Source organism: Scyliorhinus canicula, chromosome 13 (genome assembly GCF_902713615.1).
Source record: "Scyliorhinus canicula chromosome 13, sScyCan1.1, whole genome shotgun sequence".
Classification (NCBI taxonomy): domain Eukaryota; kingdom Metazoa; phylum Chordata; class Chondrichthyes; order Carcharhiniformes; family Scyliorhinidae; genus Scyliorhinus; species Scyliorhinus canicula.
The window spans coordinates 147892854-147911784 of NC_052158.1; the positions used below are offsets into that span (position 1 = coordinate 147892854).

An 18931-nucleotide genomic window follows, 5' to 3' on the forward strand; every position below is an offset into this window, starting at 1 on the left:
AACTGGATATTGTAGCAAGCAAGGAGATGGATTAAGGGCTTGGCCCTGTCAACTTGGTGTATTGGCTTTGTAGCCACGAAAAAGGATTTCCCCTGTGCCAATAAATTATAGCAGTGGAGGAAGATTAGCCTCAAGGAGATTCCTGGCATTAGTTTCCTCGTTCTTTCCTTGCAACTAAATTTACTGCAGTTAGCTAGAAACTAGACTTTACAATAGAGTTCTCTTCCTCCTGGCTCAGCCAGTTTCCATGACAACAGACCAGCGAACCTTAGACGTGGTGTGACGAGTTTGGAAACCTATCTCCGTGAACTGTACGATCAGGTCAGACATTCTCAGCTGATGGCAAGTCTCTGTGGCTACGTAACGAGACGTTGAACGTCCTGGTCTCTGAGGCCCCCACCCAAACTGAAACTGTAAATTCCTATGTCTGCCCAAAGTGACGGGCCTCTGTTATGGGCCCAGCCTTTCTTTTCCAGATTGCCGCAATCGTCTTGAGATGTGAGACTTTATTTTGCTAGTAAGGATTTCCCTGAATTTATCCCCCGCGAGGAAGTAGAAAACAGAGTTTGTAATAATGCTGAGAAAAGCAACAGGCCTTGAGATAGTGTAAGCAGCCTTTATGCCCTCAATGTCACATTGCGAAAGGCTGATTATTTTCCAATCTGGACACCATGGGATAGTGCGCAAGACGTGATAAGGAGTGCAAAATATGGAGAAAATAACAATTGCCAGGATAACAAGGGTGAGAGGCTTCTCAAGAGTGACACTCGATTCGGTCTTGACTTAACTTCCTTTAGCATGCTGCTGTTTTCACACAGAAGACCCCCATGATGCACATTGGGAGCACGAAACCGACAAGCGTGAGACACATATTATATATCAAGTTGTGGATAGCATTCCCTGCACTTGCATAATCGACGCACTTAACAATGGTGTTGTTGTAATGAACTGAGGCACCTATGAATGTTAACATAGGGACCACCTCCAGGGTGACAAGGATCCACAAGCCGACACAGATGATAATGGCAGCTTTTTTATTTTGAAACATGTGGGTTCTCATTGGGTTTCTCACTAGCAAGTATCGATCGATGCTGATGCAGGCCAAGAACAGCATACTTAAGTACATGTTGGTGTAGAGAATGTATCTGTTCAGCTTGCAGAAAAGCTCACCAAATATCCATACTTTACCTTTGGCATAATAGATCACAAACATTGGAAGGGTACAGACGAAGATCAGGTCCGAAATGGAGAGGTTGAAGAGGTAAATATTGCTGCACTTCCATTCCTTCAGGCAGAATATGTAGCCACTTATCACAATGATATTACCGATCAACCCCAACACGAACTCAATGGAATAGAATGTCGTGAGGAAGTTACGTGTCCAAGATCTCATTAATCTTTGAGCAGGATTCATTCATTTCCTACAAACAAAACCAAGTGAATAATGTTAGAGTCCTTCCTTTTGATTTTTCTTTCTTCCCATTTCTTTTGTTTTATTTAATTATTTTTGTCCACGGACTCATAATCTGAATGCACCTTTAAGCAGTGGCTCTAAGCTGAGATGGCCTGTCAATCAGGAATTGTTTTTTGTTTTTTTGCAGAGGAGAATACAGACTCGTAAGCACTGACAGAATGTTAAAAACCAGCCCTGGAGGAAGTCGGTTCGAGTGGCTGGCTGGCAACCTGTGGGATGGCCAGGGGCAGTGTTCTGGCTGACAACACTCAGTGATTGTTTCCTGTGGGATGCTTCAGAGAGAGAGCTGGAGAGCATCCTATGGGATGCTTCTGAGAAGTGTTTCGATCTTGAACGAACAAGGGGCTTTGTCTCTCTCTCCCACTCTCTGCTGAAGTAAAGGACTGCTTTACTGTTCTAAACTAGTGAGTGCCTGGCACGCCTTTACTTATATAGTTGAAATGATCTTGATTCTACAAAGAAAGTCTTGTCAGAGAAAACCCTCTCAAGCTTATGAGGAAGAGGCATCAAAGAAAAAGCTTGAACTCCTGAAAGACATTACCTGGAAACCATCATGGTGCATCGGACATCTTTTATCCCTTTTTTACTTATTGAAAAATGTTTTTCCCTCTCCACCATCTTTCCCTCTATGTTGTCTGCGTGTGTCTGTGTGAGAGAGAGTATGTGTGTGTGTGTGTATGTAGAGTGGGCAATTTGGAAAGGGGGTTTTGGTAGGGGCAGTAGGTAGTCATTTATATTATTATCAGTTTAATTATTTTACGTTATATGATAAAAGGTTATTTGTGTTAAAGTTACAAATCTAGTGGCTGCAGTTTATTGAGGTCAGCCAAGGTCCTCAGGTATTGAAAATAACATGCAATTTCAATTCTGTTAAGTGAGGCTGGAATTGACTTGGGCACCAGCCCAGGAGGTCATGAGAATAAGAATATTGGGATGTGAGGGCAAAATTCGCAATCCAGTAGCGACAACAAAAACATTCATCTGAAGTGGCTGTCACTGGCTAGGTCAGCATTAATTGCCCATAATTAATTGACTTGAGATGCTGGTGGTGAGCTGTCTTCTTGAATACAACTGAGTGGCTCGCTGGGCAATTTCAGGGGACAGTTGAGAGGCAACTATATTGTTGGGATGCGGAGTTACATGTAGGCCAGACTGGTTAAGGCTGGCAGATTTCTGGCACCATTGCTGGGATGAGTTTTTGTCTTTTCAGATTTATTTAGTTAATTAATTTTCCCTGCACCGGCTGAGGCAATGGGAATTGAAGCAATTTTATCATTTTTGCGCCAATTGCTGGCACGGGCGGGAAACCTGGCGTGCATTTTGCCAGCTTCACAGCCAGCATTTCTCGCCAGATAATAATGCACCTGGCGCAAAGAAATTATGGAAGTGTGGCCCATGCTGTCAAGCCTGTGGGGCGGGGCTGAAAAAAGCCCGCATTGCCACCTGGTCCCACCCTAGCACTGACCCGGTGGCACCCTGGCATCCTGGCACTGCCCCACGACACTGCACCTAGCTACTCTGACACTGCCTCAGTGAGTTAATTGAGAGACCACCATTTGGCTAGGACACTGCATAACAGTGGGCAGCACGGTAGCATGGTGGTTAGCACAATTGCTTCACAGCTCCAGGGTCCCAGGTTCGATTTCTGGCTTGGGTCACTGTCTGTGCGGAGTCTGCACGTTCTCCCCTTGTCTGCGTGGGTTTCCTCCGGGTGCTCCCTCCGGTTTCCTCCCACAGTCCAAAGATGTGCAGGTTAGGTGGATTGGTCATGCTAAATTGCCCTCAGTGTCCAAAATTGCCCTTAGTGTTGGGTCGGGTTTCTGGGTTGTGGGGATAAGATGGAGGTGTGGGCTTGGGTGGGGTCCTCTTTCAGATGGCCAGTGCAGACTCGATGGGCCAAGTGGCCTCCTTCTGCACTGTAAATTCTATGATCTGGAGAAATAGTGCAGTGGGTTCTTGTACATTCACCTGAGAACAGTCAGTGTCTCGCTTTAACATCCCTTCTCACTTCAGCACTCTTGGAGCTGGTTTAGCACACTGGGCTAAATTGCTGGCTTTAAAGCAGACCAAGGCAGGCCAGCAGCACGGTTCAATTCCCGTACCAGCCTCCCCGAACAGGTGCCGGAATGTGGCGACTAGGGGCTTTTCACAGTAACTTCACTTGAAGCCTACTTGTGACAATAAGCGATTTTCATTTTCATTTCATTTCAGAACTGGACTGCGCGCTAGATTTCGATTTTTGGGTTCGAGCCCTGGAGACGGGTCTTGAACCGCAACCTCGACTCAGGGGTGAGAATGGTACTTCACTGAGCTAAGGCTGACCCATGTTGGATACAGTACCAGATCCACCACATATTCACTGGGAGCCACTGCCAGTCTGCCAAAGGTTTCATTATCATCAACCGTGGTAAATGCGGCCGTACATCTGGGTACGTTATAATTCAACCATCTGTTCACACAACAAACTGGAGGTTTGTGTGGAATTCCAAGACTCATTTTCAGCCCGTCCGACTCTTTGGTCGGGATCTCTCTCCGTTGCCTTTGCAAAGTTCTGATCAAGATATTTATTTTCTTTCTTCATGTTGACTTTCTGGCCCTTTTTAAGAATGGAGCACGGTGGAAAGTGTCAGTAGAAATGCCTTTCTAAAGGAACTGATTCAGTGCTTACCAGCCTATTTTGCTCCTCCAATCAATCCCTCCGCTTGTTTGTTTTGCAGAGGGAAATATCTTCCTTTCAATTCAGTTGAATAGCTGATCGAGGGATTAGCGACCTGCCACAATACTGGCTCTCATACAGGAAAAATGTTGAAATACTTTCCAGAATAGCTGATTAGTGGCACCATTGGCACAAAGTCACTCGTGTTATTTTCCGTGTTCCGTCTCGGAACAAATACAATGGAATGTTTTCAAAGGATTGGACTTGACGGGCGCAATTGTACAGCCACACTGCGCCCGAAAATCAGCTCGCTGCGGCGCAGCGGGGCTAATAGATGCAGTGAGACCCCACTCGCGGGATCTACCTAGCTTGCCTTTTTAGACACCATGTCTTTTTAGCAAATCTGCGAGCCAGCTAGGCTCACTTCAATGTGCAGATTCCCGAGGAACCTGAGAGGTTGGATCAATCTCCTTTGCCACGGAGACCTGGATGAGCACTGTTCTGGTCTCCACAAACAGGGAGCAGGGGGAATGGCACTCATTGGGGTCTCCCAGGGGATTGGAGGCCCAGAGATGCATACCCACCTGGGTATTGGCCTGGCACTGCTAATGTGCCATGGTTTCACTGCCAGGGCACCAGGTTGGCCAAGCTGACAATTTTTGCATGGTGGTGTTCTAGCCGGGGTGCCCTGCATGGATGTTGGGGGCCGTGGGTAGACCTGGAACCCTCCTATGGTGCATTGGGGCTTTGGTGGGGGGTTGGGGGTCACTTCGGGGGCTCCAGAGATTTTTAAATAGCGTCACGGCCTCTTGCTACCCTGAAGAGAGCCGGCAAGCGGAGTTCACCAGTGCACAAAATGGGGTTATGTGCAGCCTGGCTGAGCATTCCTCGCTGAGTCCTCTTATCTAATGCGAATGTTGTTTTGTAGCATTGTGTGATTAAGCATGCTCACTATAGGACTTTATTCCCAATGAGTTAAATTCCCCCTGTATGTCCCTGGAAAGCATCAAATCACAATTTCTGCTCGCGGAGAAGCAGTTAGATATTCGAGTGCTCACAAAATAATCCTCCTACTCTGGCAGGGTAGTTTGCTGGAGACACATACTGATGCCAGGGCTTTTTCTTTCACGTCATTGGATTACATTTACTTTTTTAAAATAAATTTAGAGTACCCAATAATTTTATTTTCCAATTAAGGTGCAATTTATTGTGGCCAATCCACCTAACCTGCACATCTTTGGGTTGTGGGGGTGAAACCCACGCAGACACGGGAAGAATGTGCAAACTCCACACAGACAGTTACCCGGGGCTGGGATCGAACCTGGGTCCACTGCGCCATGAGGCAGCAGTGCTAACCATTTCACCACCGTGCGCCCCGTTGGATAACATTTACAACTGGCCTTCCTCGATGAAACCCCAGCCAGTATTTGTTCCTCAATGGATATCACTAAAAAAGAATTGACCTGGCCAACATCGCATGGTTTGTTTGTGGGCTCATACTTGGCACTAGTACATATCACTTCGGAAGATCCTGAGGATATGAAAGGCTCTAAAACAAGCAAGAAGGGAGAGGGGAATGATGAGATTAAACAGGAACATAAAACAAAATAATAAAATATTTAACAGCCGCATTAATAAATACATGAAGGCTGTGATGGGAATAGAACCATGAACAAATGGACAGGATAATACCACAGGTAGCAATAAAGAGATGACAGAAATATTAAATAATTATTCTACTTTAGTATTTAACAGGGAGGTGGAGCAGACAGACGTGACATTGAATGAAGAGATGAGCACTGAGATAAGAGCATTTGAAAGTAAAAACAAAAGGGCGTGTTGTAGAGACTAAATAAAATGGAAGAGGATATCGCCCATGCTCGCATCCATCTATTTTAAAATGATCTCACGGAGAGATAGCAGAGTCATTACAACATATATTAATAATTCATTGCAAAAAGGTGTAGAGCCAGAGAACTGATGGATAGCTAATGTGATCCCTACATTTAAAAGGGGGGGGGGGGGGGACAGAATGTGACCAGGGAATTATAGATCAGTCAGCTCAACACTAGAGGTCGGAAAAATAATGGAATTCTTTCAAAAGGAGAGAATAGAAAAAGTGATAAATGTAACAATGACTATTCGGCGTGCACTTTGAAAGAGGAGAGCTTGCTGACCAACCTTGTGGACATTTTTTGAGGAGGTCGCAGGGAGAGTAGACACTGGTAATGCAGCAAATCTAATTTACCTGGACATTCAAGAAAGTTCCATGGTGCTCTCCATGACAGATGAATATGGTTAGAGAATGTTGAGACAATCAGGTGACAGAATTCACAGACTCACAGAATTCCTACAGAGCCAAAGGGGGCCCATTCTGTCTGCACTGGCTCGCCAACTGAGCATTATGAATTACTGCCGTTCCCATGCCTTTTCCCTGCACATTGTTCGATTCAAATAATCTTCTAAGAATGGATTGCCAACTGGATTCAAGCCAGAACACAGAGACTGGGAGCAAAGGGTCAAAAGTGGCGTCTTGAAAGGGCTGCTGCTGTCACAATATATATCAACAATTAGCCCTTCAAATCTCTAAATTTGCGGAGGATAACAAGTTAAGGGGGGTAGTCACATACTGAGGAGGAGTGCAACAATTTGCAGGAAGGCATTAATAAACTTGCTGAACGGGTAAATAATTAGCAAATGAAGTTCAATGCAGATGTAAAGTAATACATTTTGGGAGGAAGAACGCATAGAAAATCATAGAAACCATAGAAAAATTAAGGCGCAGGTGGAGGCCATTTAGCCCATCGTGTCGACGCTGGCTGAACTAATCGAGCCGCCCATTCTCATCCCACCTCCCAGCACCTGGTTTGTAGCCTTCCAGGTTACGGCATTTCAGGTGCAGACCTTGTAAATGAGTTAAGGGTGAAAAAGTTTTCCCCACTGTCCTCTCTGCTCCTTCGACCAATCAGATGGTAGTTGACCGCTCTGCTCAGGGAAACAAGTATTTCCTGTCTACTCCATCTGGTTATCTGATAAATTGTACACCTCAATCAAGTCTCCCCTTAGCCTCCTCAGTTCTGGAAAGACGACCTGGACTATCCAATCTTTCCTCATGGCAGCAATTTTCAAGCCCAGGCAATATCCTTGTAAACCCCTCTAAGGGGGGCACTAAGGTTAAGAGGGGGGTTATTGGGTTACGGGTATAGGGTGGATACGTGGGTTTGAGTAGGGTGATCATGGCTCGGCACATCATCGAGGGCCGAAGGGCCTGTTCTGTGCTGTACTGTTCATATGTTCTATGCACTCATTACAGAGCAATTATGTCCCGCCTGTAATGTGGCGACAGAACGTTCCGCAAAATTCCAGCTGTGCTAACCAAAATTTTAGACACTCCCATCATTACATCCTTGCTTTTGTATTGTGTACCTTGTACCATAAAGGAAAGCATTACATATACCTTTGTTTACCACCTTATCCACCCTATCCAACACCTAAGAGACCAGAGGGACAAGCAGCTGCCTCCTCATGCCTCCCTCAGCACACCAATGCAGACCGCTCACAACCGCCATGGTGATCTAACTTTCCACCCACCTGTGGGCTCCCATCACTGGCCATGCACCGCCACTCCCCCATAATTCCCCTCAGTAGCTTCAGTGTCCCTGACATGCCCACTCCCACGCATGCCAGATATCATTCTTCATCTGACGTGGCTGGACCCCCGCCTACACTCACCCGATGTATCTCCAATGCAGGACAAACCTAAGCATTGAAAGGATGAGCAGGCACAGCAGCCAGAGTAATGCTGAAGCTCGAGACCCAAAGCACAGTCCGAGGGTGAGAGCTCTCGTTCGTGCTGGTGAGGAGCAGGACCCTACCGTGCATGAAGTGGCAGGGTACATAGACACAAAGTGAGCACCCTCAACATATCCAGCCATGGCACAAGCCGGGACTCGAACTTGGGACCCTGCATGTGACTAAGCAACAAGTGCTATCCGGACCCACATAAAGCCCTCACTTGTCCACCCTCGGACCCAGTTTACTCAGACTCTATTATCATGACCATCCCTCTTAGTCCCGGATTGATTCCGTGAATCACTCTTTTGTTCGGTGTACATAGCTTTTCTATATCCAGCAACCCAGTGACAAATTTGCACATGATAAAGATCTGTAATGCGCAACAGGGCCCCAGATTTTATCGATAGATAGAGAAATACAGCACGAGAACAGGCCTTCGGCCCACGATGTTGCGCCGAACTTTTGTCCTAGGTTAATCATAGAATTTTGGACAATTTTTCATGGCCAATCCACCCACACCTGCACATCTTTGGACTGTGGGAGGAAACACGGAGTACACGGAGGAAACCCATGCAGTCACGGGGAGGATGTGCAGACTCCACACAGGACAGTGACCCAAGTCGAAATCGAACTTGGGACCCTGGAGCTGTGAAGCAATTGTGCTATCCACAATGCTTACCGTGCTGCCCTTAAGAAGTTAACCTACCACTCCATTATTCTACCCTAATCCATGTACCTATCCAATAGCCACTTGAAGTCCCTAACGTTTCCGACTCAACTACTTCCACAGGCAGTGCATTCCATGCCCCCACTACTCTCTGGGTAAAGAACCTACCTCTGACATCCCCTCTATATCTTCCACCATTTATCTTAAATTTATGTCCCCTTGTAATGGTGTGTTCCACCCAGGGAAAAAGTCTCTGACTGTCTACTCTATCTATTCCCTAATCATCTTATAAACCTCTATCAAGTCGCCCCCATCCTTCCGTTCTAATGAGAAAAGGCCTAGCCCTCAACCTTTCCTCGTATGACCTACTCTCCATTCCAGGCAACATCCTGGTAAATCTCCTTTGCACCTTTTCCAAAGCTTCCACATCCTTACTAAAATGAGGCGACCAGAACTGCACACAGTACTCCAAATGTGGCCTGACCAAGGTTTTGTACAGCTGCATCATCACCTCACGGCTCTTAAATTCAATCCCTCTGCTAATGAACGCTAGCACACCATAGGCCTTCTTCACAGCTCTATCCACTTGAGTGGCAACTTTCAAAGATCTATGAACATAGACCCCAAGATCTCTCTGCTCCTCCACATTGCCAAGAACCCTACCGTTAACCCTGTATTCCACATTCATATTTGTCCTTCCAAAATGGACAACCTCACACTTGTCAGGGTTAAACTCCATCTGCCACTTCTCAGCCCAGCTCTGCATTCTATCTATGTCTTTGAAGCTGACAACAGCCCTCCTCACTATCCACAACTCCACCAATCTTCGTATCATCTGCAAATTTACTGACCCACCCTTCAACTCCCTCATCCAAGTCGTTAATGAAAATTACAAACAGCAGAGGACCCAGAAATGATCCCTGCGGTACGCCACTGGTAACTGGGCTCCAGGCTGAATATTTGCCATCCCACCACGCTCTCTGTCTTCTATCGGTTAGCCAGTTTGTTATCCAACTGGCAAATTTCCCAACTATCCATGCCTCCTTACTTTCGCACAAGCCTACAATGGGAAACCTTATCAATGCCTTACTAAATCCATGTACACTACATCACTGCCTTTACCTTCATCACCTGCTTGGTCACCTACTCAAAGAAGTCAATAAGACTTGTAAGGCAAGACCTACCCCTCACAAATCCGTGCTGACTATCCCTAATCAAGCAGTGCCTTTCCAGATGCTCAGAAATCCTATCCCTCAGTACCCTTTCCATTACTTTGCCTACCACCGAAGTAACGACTAACTGGCCTATAATTCCCAGGGTATCCCTATTCCCTTTTTTGAACAGGGGCACGACATTCGCCACTCTCCAATCCTCTGGTACCACCTCTGTTGACAGTGAGGACGAAAAGATCATTGCCAACGGCTCTGCAATTTCATTTCTTGCTTCCCATAGAATCCTTGGATATATTAAATTGAGGGGTAATAGATATAGGACAGAGGTCCGAGGTGGGTTTTTTACGCAAGAGGTGGTGAGGCCATGGAATGCCCTACCTGTACAGTAGTGAACTCGCCAACATTGAGGGCATTTAAAAGTTTATTGGATAAGCATATGGATGATAAGGGCATAGTGTAGGTTAGATGGCCATTAGTTTTTTTTCCATGTCGGTGCAACATCAAGGGCGGAAGGGCCTGTACTGCGCTGTATCGTTCTATGTTCTATGTTTTATATCCTGTCAGGCCCCGGGGGACTTGTTCTATCCTCAAGTTTTTCAAAACGCGCAACCAATCTTCCTTCCTGACAAGTATCTCCTCGAGCTTATCAGTCTGTTTCACACTGTCCTCTCCAACAATATGGCCCCTCTCGTTTGGAAATACTGAAGAAAAAATACTTGTTCAGGACACTCTCCTATCTCTTCAGACTCAATACACAATCTCCCGCTACTGTCCTTGATCGGACCTACCTCGCTCTAGTCATTCTCATATTTCTCACATATGTGTAAAAGGACTTGGGGTTTCCTTGATCCTACCTGCCAAAGATTTTTCATGCCCTCTCTTAGCTCTCCTAATCCCTTTCCTTCAGTTCCCTCCTAGCTATCTTGTATCCCTCCAGCGCCCTGTCTGAATTTGTTTCTTCAGCCTTACATAAGTCTCCTTCTTCCTCTTAACAAGACATTCAACCTCTCTTGTCACCATGGTTCCCTCACTCAACAATCTCTTCCCTGCCTGACAGGGACATTACATATCAAAGACACGCAGTACCTGTTCCTTGAACAAGTTCCACCATTTCACTTGTGTCCTTCCCTGACAGCCTATGTTCCCAACTTCTGCACTTCAATTCTTGTCTGACAGCATTGTATTTACCCTTCCCCCAATTACTAAACCGTGCCCTGTTGCACGCACCTATCCCTCTCCATAATCTAAAGTGAAAGTCACAGAATTGTGGTCACTCCTTCCAAAATGCTCCCCCACTAACAAATCTATCACCTGCCCCTGGTTCATTACCAAGTACTAAATCCAATATGGCCTCCCCTCTGGTCGGACAGTCTACATACTGTGTTAGAAAATTGCCTGATAATCCAGAGAAACACTGTTAGCGTTGAGGCTCCAGATGAGCCCTTTAACTTTGATGCTGACAAGATTGAGGGCTGGTTTTTAACTTGAAGCTCCAGGGTGTGAAACCGAAGTAGTGTTATTGGTTGGTCACGTATTACATACTTTTCACATTCTATTTGTGTTGGCCTTGATGAAAATTTGGAAGCTTCTACAATGGCTGGTCCAGCTGGATCGGCTATTTTTTTATAGCAACAGGGCGGAAAATTGATCATCTGCATGACAGGGAACCCACGTTGATGGCTTAAACTCCTGCCACAATATCAGAACGGAGGGTCCGATACCTTTATTCGATCCGCAGCAATTTTACCGGTACAGAGGAAATTTAATCAGCCACACACTCTCCAGACCCATACCTTCATGGTCACTCTGTCCACATGCCCAGTACAGTGCTGTGTACCAGCAATCAAAGGCACCGCCTGCAGCCACCTTGACAATGATCAATATGGAGTGCTCATCTTCACGTACATAGGGCCATTCAACCCATAGAAAACCTTTCCCGATTCAGTTAGATCATGGCTTAACATTTAACCACCTTGATGTTATTTGATATTGTTACCTCATCGAAACCTGTCGCTCCAATGCCGACTTGAATATGCACATTGACCCAGCACGACAGTCTTTTGGATGGGACGAGAGCGTTAGATTTGCTCTATCTCTTGTATGTTCCCATTGGAAATCCGAATAGTGAGCGCTCTCTGGCTGAGTTTCCTCTCCCACTCTACAACAAAAATGAGGAGAAGGCACTTAAAAGTTTGACACTCAGGTTAGAAGGTCCATCTGCTCTGAACTGACGAGGCAAGTGGAAATTACAAACGCTTGGGTCACAATCTTCCAATCATCCATAACTATCTAGGTGTTGCCAAAGGACTGGACGATTTTGGTAATGTTACGTCCCCATTCAAATAAAAGGAGATGCATAAACTTGCAGTTAAAGATCCACTGATGACAATGGTGGGGAAATCTTTTCAGGCATTCGTTTTGGACACAATCAACTGGCACTTGGAAAATATTGGTTCACAGATTTAATCCAGCATGAATTTGTTAAATCGGATTTTGTTTGACTGGCGTGACTAAGTTCTTTGATAAAGCGATGGGAAGTGGATGAGAGTAGTGTAGTCGATGTTGTCTGTCTGGAATAAGCAAAATTGAAGTCCGGAATTAAAGGTGCAGTGGCTGTATGGAATTGAAGTTGGCTAAGGGACAGAAAGCAGAGTTTCGGGATCAATGGTTATTTCTAAGACTGGATTTGAAATGTGGAGTTGTGTTCCACAGGGACGATGCTGGGACCACCCCTCGTTCTGATGTCTACTGCCAACCTTGGCTTGGTTGGAGGGAATCATATCAAAGCTACAAAACTCCAAAATGTAGTAACAACAAGGAGGATGGTAACAAACTTCGGCTCGGATATAAATTGACGGTGAAATGGGCAGACTCACGCAGATGAAATCTAACACAGGGGTTGTGTGCAATGCTTCATTTTGGTCGGAAGAATGAGGAGAGGCAATGCAAGCTAAATGCCACATTTTTCACAGGGGTGTAGGGATGGAGAGACCAGGTGCTCTACCAGCTTAGGGGCTGGTTTAGCACAGTGGGCTAAACGCTGGCTTGTAATGCAGAACAAGGCCAGCAGCGCGGGTTCATTTCCGTACCGGCCTCCACACAAAGGCGCCGGAATGTGGCGACTAGGGGCTTTTCACAGTAACTTCATTGAAGCCTACTTGTGACAATAAGCGATTATTATTATTATTACCTACACGAGCCCTCAAGGAGACGATTAGATGGAGACATGCAAAATCTTCAAAGGAGGGATGGGTTTTCAATGCCAGATTATCCCTTAACTCGAGGACTTAAGTGAGTCGCAGAGAGAGCAGAGGCACCATAGAATCCGAATTGCAGAATAATACAGTGGAGAAGAGGCCCTTCGGCCCATCGGGTCTGCACCAGCGAATTGAAAACACCTGACATGAGGAAAAAGAAAACATCACGCCGCAAGGCGCAACGATCTGGAACACGCGGCCTGAAAAGACTGAGGAAGGCAGCTACAATAATGACTTTCAAAAGGAAATGAGAAGAATGTTTGAAAAGGAAAGGAAACACTGCGTTAATGGGAAAGGTACGGATGGGAGTTGGAAAAATTAGATAGCTCCCTCAAAGATCTAGCACGGTCGTGATGGGCCAAATGGCCACCTTCTGTGCTGTCAGGCTCTATTGGGATTCTCAGATTTGCCAAACTCAAGGCAAATAGCAGAGCAAAGCCATCTTTTCACCTCTGTACTGGGACATTGTACAACCTTATTGCGGTGAACTCATTAATGAAATATCTGGCAGGATAACAATGGGTGCGAATTGTTGCCAGGAGGTGGTATCAGATTCACGGGTTTTATCAATAACTTTTTGGTTTAAATTTGTGATGGTGCCTTTCCCTATGGATACAGGCATTGTACCTATAAGGTGTGTGTGGAGAATTTGCTTTGCATTTCTATTTAGCTGGAATGTAAATCGCATGACTACTGAAAATGTTTTTAAAATAACGTGTTTCAGTAAACAGGTTAACTGTCACTTACTAAAATGCATCCCCCCCCAGTAAGGTTGGGATCACTTGGCAGCGAGTATAAAAGTTATGTAGCAATCCTGTGCCAGCTTTTTTGATGTTTTCGAATGGAATCTCGTTGTCCAGAATTGGTGTCAAATCGTATTCCGAGACTCTTAGCAGGTTCCTTGTTGAGCTCTGTAAGCAACAAGCAGCTCCTCTGGCGGCACGCTACCGCCTGCAAGTTCCCTTCCAAGCGACACGCTACCCTTACTGGGAAATATATCGCCGTTCCTTCAATGGTGCTGGATCAAAAGCATGGGGCACCCTCCACACAGCACGGTGGGTGTCCCTACACCACACGGACTGCTCACTACCACTTTCTAGGGGGCATTTAAGGATAGGGCAATGAATGCTGGCCCAGCCAGCACCTCCCAAAGCCGCCAACCCTCGCACCCCTCCCCCCCGCTCCCCCCACCATCAATTGCCCTCACTCCCGCTATCACCACCACATCGCATGAACAACTAAAAAAATAAATTTTCTCTGCTTGCAAGCTGGTTAGACAAGCGTTTACATTCACACAGCCCATTCTCAAGCGCGACGCTGCCGTTAAATCACGGCCCATACACTTTTATTCCCCCCTTGAGGAATAGTGGAAGGACTTCCAAGCTGATTGTCAAACCATTGAACTGCATTTTGAATGCGTTGCGGGTGGCCAGCAAAGTCTTGCTCTTTGAACTCGAACCCAGAGCTTCTAGGTTAGAGGTAGTGATGCTACAACCGTGCCACAAGACCTCCAACATTTAGTTCAGTGAAATATTATTGAGCAAATCCTTTTGACTGAAACTTTAGTACACGTACTTCTCATAAATTCCTGCCCCTGCATTTATGTATGTAAAAGACGCAGGCAGGACTTTGTGCGAGCCGGTGGTCCATAGATATATAATACAGGGCAGCACGGTGGGCTAGTGGTTAGCACAACCGCCTCACGGCGCTGAGGTCCCAGGTTCGATCCCGGCTCTGGGTCACTGTCCGTGTGGAGTTTGCACATTCTCCCCGTGGCTGCGTGGGTTTCGCCCCCACAACCCAAAAATGTGCAGAGTAGGTGGATTGGACACGCTAAATTGCCCCTTAATTGGAAAAAATAATTGGGTAATCGGAATTCATAAAAAAAAATAGATATATAATACGAGCTTTCAGCCATCCTTTCCAGACAGAGAACCAAAGTGCCGTGGGCAAGACATTCTGACCCCCGATCCCATTTGAGCAGTCTACACTCGTGCTGAGAGAGTCGCTGCTGTGGATCACAGCCTCACAGTATTGGAGTTACGGCGTGTCATTTTTAGGAGACACCACTCTCAGTGTCATTCCCACCTTAACTGAGATGGCGGTACAACATTTTTGAGCCCTATCTTTCTGCCGATGGTGACCATCTAAAGCCTTGCATTACAGAAGTACCCATGTGCACTCTGTCTTACATATTGACAAGCCAGCCACAGTGCCTGATATGCATTTAAAACATATTGGCATGAGTAACTATTGGTGTTTTCAGTTGATTGAATTACAATTAGCGATTTTCGTAAAATGAGAGACACACACTTACCCTTTAAGAAATGTATCCAAATTATGGAGGCCTTTGTGTTTGTGATTCCACCTGTCGCAGTGTAGGTTTAAAATGAATTGTTGCCTCCTGCTCCGTGTGATGCTGATTCAGACACCTGCCAGTTACCACTGTTATACTGCTCAAAATGAAACATACTGTCCTGTTGTTGATGCTTCTAAAGTCGACCAGGACTTTACCTGTGCCAAAGGTGTGCCACGTACCTTATAGTCATTGTTCACCTGTTTCCTGGATTATTAACATAAGTTCCGTGAATAAGTCTTACAAAATAAATGCAGGGTAACAACCATTGTTAGTAATCAAAGAACAAGGAAACAAATGCCACCTGTGATACAAACAAAAAAATGGGGAAACATTTTCACAGCCCCTGACACACCGCATAGGTAACGCCTAAACACTTTGATAAAGTAGCAACATGGAATTTGTAATGTCCTCCTGAGAGGGTGGACAAGGCTCTCAGTTTAACCTTCTCAACATGAATCCTGGCTAGATTTCCAATTTGCTACTTGAGCGTGAAGCTACTGACCTGCATCTGCTGCCTGCCACAGAAGCGACCCGTTTCTCATCAGCTTGCTTTTGATTGTTTATGTGACATTGAATGGCTAGTGTATAAGGGTTAATGTAATATCATAATTGACCACTAGGTGGAGCTGGGATCGGACCTGTAAAAAAGGACTGACTCTCAGGCTTCTGGAGAGTATAGGAGAGAGTGGGAAAGAGTGTAGGGGAGTGCAGGGTGCGTGTGACAATTATTAGTATTCTGTAGACTATAATTTAAATGATTATTGCTTGCTACAGGAGTAAGTGGTCGAGCTGTATGTTAAGTAGTGTAACAACCAATAAAAAACATTTATAAAAAAAAGTAGTATAACAAATGTTAGCTTTGTTATTGAACTTAGCTTGTGTGGTCCTTGTGAACACTACGACATCCATTTTGAGTATAAGAAAGACAAAGAACACCACAGTTTGTCGTGACTGGAGGAGATCAGTAGTTAATCGCATATACCCGCGGCAAAATGCAGCCAGGAATTTCAGGTATGAGTAGCTAGCACCGGGATGGTGAGCTGCGTTGCACTAAATGGGTGACCCGTGCAACTCAACACCTTCAGACATCCCAAGCATTTGTTGCCCCCGTGGGATGTGGGCATCGTTGGCCAGACCAGCATTTGATGCCCATCCACAATTTACCTTGAAAGGCTGGTGGAGAGCTTGCTCCCCGACCCACGACAGTCCATGTGGTGTAGGTACACCCACAGTGCAGTTAGGGAGGGAGTTCCAGGATTTTGACCCAGCGACAGTGAAGGAACGCCCGGCATATTTTTAAGTCGGGCTGGTGTGTGGCTCGGATGGGAACTTGGTGGTGGCGTTCCCACGCGCCTGCTGCCGTTGTCTTTTCAGGTGCTGGAGGTGCCGGGTTTGCTGTGGAAGATGCTTCGTTGAGCTGCTGCAGTGGACTTGTACATGGTAGACACTGAATCCACAGTGGTGGAGGTTGAAAGGGGTGATTGGGATGCCAATCAGATGGGCTGTAATGACATGGACGATGTCTAGTTTCTTGAGAATTGTTGGGGCTACACTCATCAGGCAAGTGGGCACGATTCCATCATACTCTTGATTTCCACCTTGAAGATGGTGGACAAACTTTGAGGGGTCAGGAGGTGGGTCATTCACTGCAGAATTCCCTCTTCTGACCTGTTCTTGTAGCCAGTGTTGATATGGCTAGTCCAGTTCAATTTATAGTCACTGCTGAGCCGCCAGGAAGTTGAAGGTGAAGCAAAAAGTGAAGACAGGCCGGTCTTCACCAGCTGAAAGGGGTTCCACTCTATGAGCATGCAGCCGGTGCGCGCACATGCTGCCTGGGCAGTGTGCACAACGCCTTCAAGCTTGCATATTCAGTAGATCCTAATGTCTTCGAGCCACCCACCCCCAGCTGGGGGATTGGCTCCTGGGCGACAGGGGTTATCCGCTGTGGTCATAGCTGGTGACGTCTATCCGAGGCCACAGAGCTACACGGAGACCTGCTACAACAACGTCCATGCCGCAACAAGGGGCATGATTGAGCGGTGCTTCGGCATCCTGAAGATGTGGTGTTCAGGTGCTTGGACCACTCTGGAGGGGCCCTCCAGATCAGCGCTGGGAGGATCTCCCAATTCGTGGTGGCCTGCTGCGTCCACCACAACGTCGCGCAGCAGAGGGGCGACGTGCTGTAGGAGGAGGAGGATGAATTTTAGTCTTTGTCAGCTGAGGAGGATGCAGGGGAGGGCGAGTTTGGGCAGGACATGGGCCTGTGTAGGCACAGGAGGTTGGATAATGTTTGCGCCAGTGCAGTCACCCGCGGGACGCTCTCATTGCCTCCAGGTTCACCGGCTGGGGGGACTGGCCAGGGGCATGGACATCGCAACCCAACCCTCCCCGCACCCCATACCCTCTCATGAACATCCTCCCTGCTCCACCTCCACCCCCCACCACTCCCGGCCTCCCTCCACTTGCAACCCCTCCATGATTCCTACCTACCTCACTGCGGGGTCTGGGACCTGTGTTGGCAGTAACAGTGTGTCTGGCCCATGGAATGGAGGATGATGACAATCCGCTGTGGGATGAGCCCTGGTACTCTGTGATCGTCTGGCAATGTCTGACTCCTGCCCACTGTAGCACTTTGAACCGTCCACCTGGGTGATCCCTGTCTGTGAGCTGGCCATTCCATCACACGGTCCCATTGAATCCTTGGGATGTCGGAGGTGGGGACGGTGAGGGGGGGGTGAGTGGAATGGGAGGGGGAGTGGGATGGGGGTGGGACACCGGGGCAGCGAGTACTGGCTGACCTGCAGTTCCTAAGCCAAGCCCACCCACAAAGCCCACCCATTCTGCAGCCGATGGCCCCCAGGCTACTCCATGGGACGGGGATGTGGGCGGAGGTAAATCCTGAGGCTCCCCCGCCGTCTGGTGCTACCAGTCTGCTCTCGACCGGGGTCTGTCTGCTCACGGCCATGGAACACAGGAGTGGACCAGTTCCCTCTGGGACTGTACCAGATCAGCCAGTGACTGCGTCATCTTCCTCTGGGAGGACCGCCTTCTTTTGGGTCTGTGCCAAATGAGCCAGTGCCTGGGCAATACACCGATGCTCTCTGCATTGTCCTCCTCCTCCACAGCCTCCAGGGGGGTTTCCAGTTCCGATTCGGTAAACCTTGGTGCTGCTCGTCCTGCTGCCCATCTTGCTGCCATCTTGTTGGCTGTGATGATGTGTGTGGGGAGAGAAGTGTAAAAATGTGGCTGCAGCTTGTCAGCCTCCTGAGTGTCAATTGCAAATCCAGCAAATCCCTCACCATTTCTCATTGAAATTGGTCATGTTTCATGTGGCGCAGGTGATCGCCCCTTAACGATCGTTGAATGCAGGTGCGGCTCCAGTTTTGCTATCGTAGAACTCCACCAATCCTGTCTAGCGTCAACACCTGAGTCACAGGAACGGAGAATTCCGCCCCCTATCTTTCAATTTACTCACTGCAAATTAAGCAACTGCACTTTTTTAACTTCCCGCCACCATTTTACTCATCTTAATTCTGGACAATGTTCAACAG

At 47.0% G+C, this 18931-nt stretch overlaps 1 pseudogene; it reads right to left on the bottom strand.

The window, feature by feature from the left end:
• Positions 1 to 232: 232 nt before the first annotated feature.
• On the bottom strand, positions 233 to 15513 carry LOC119976725 (annotated as a pseudogene).
• Positions 15514 to 18931: the final 3418 nt, after the last annotated feature.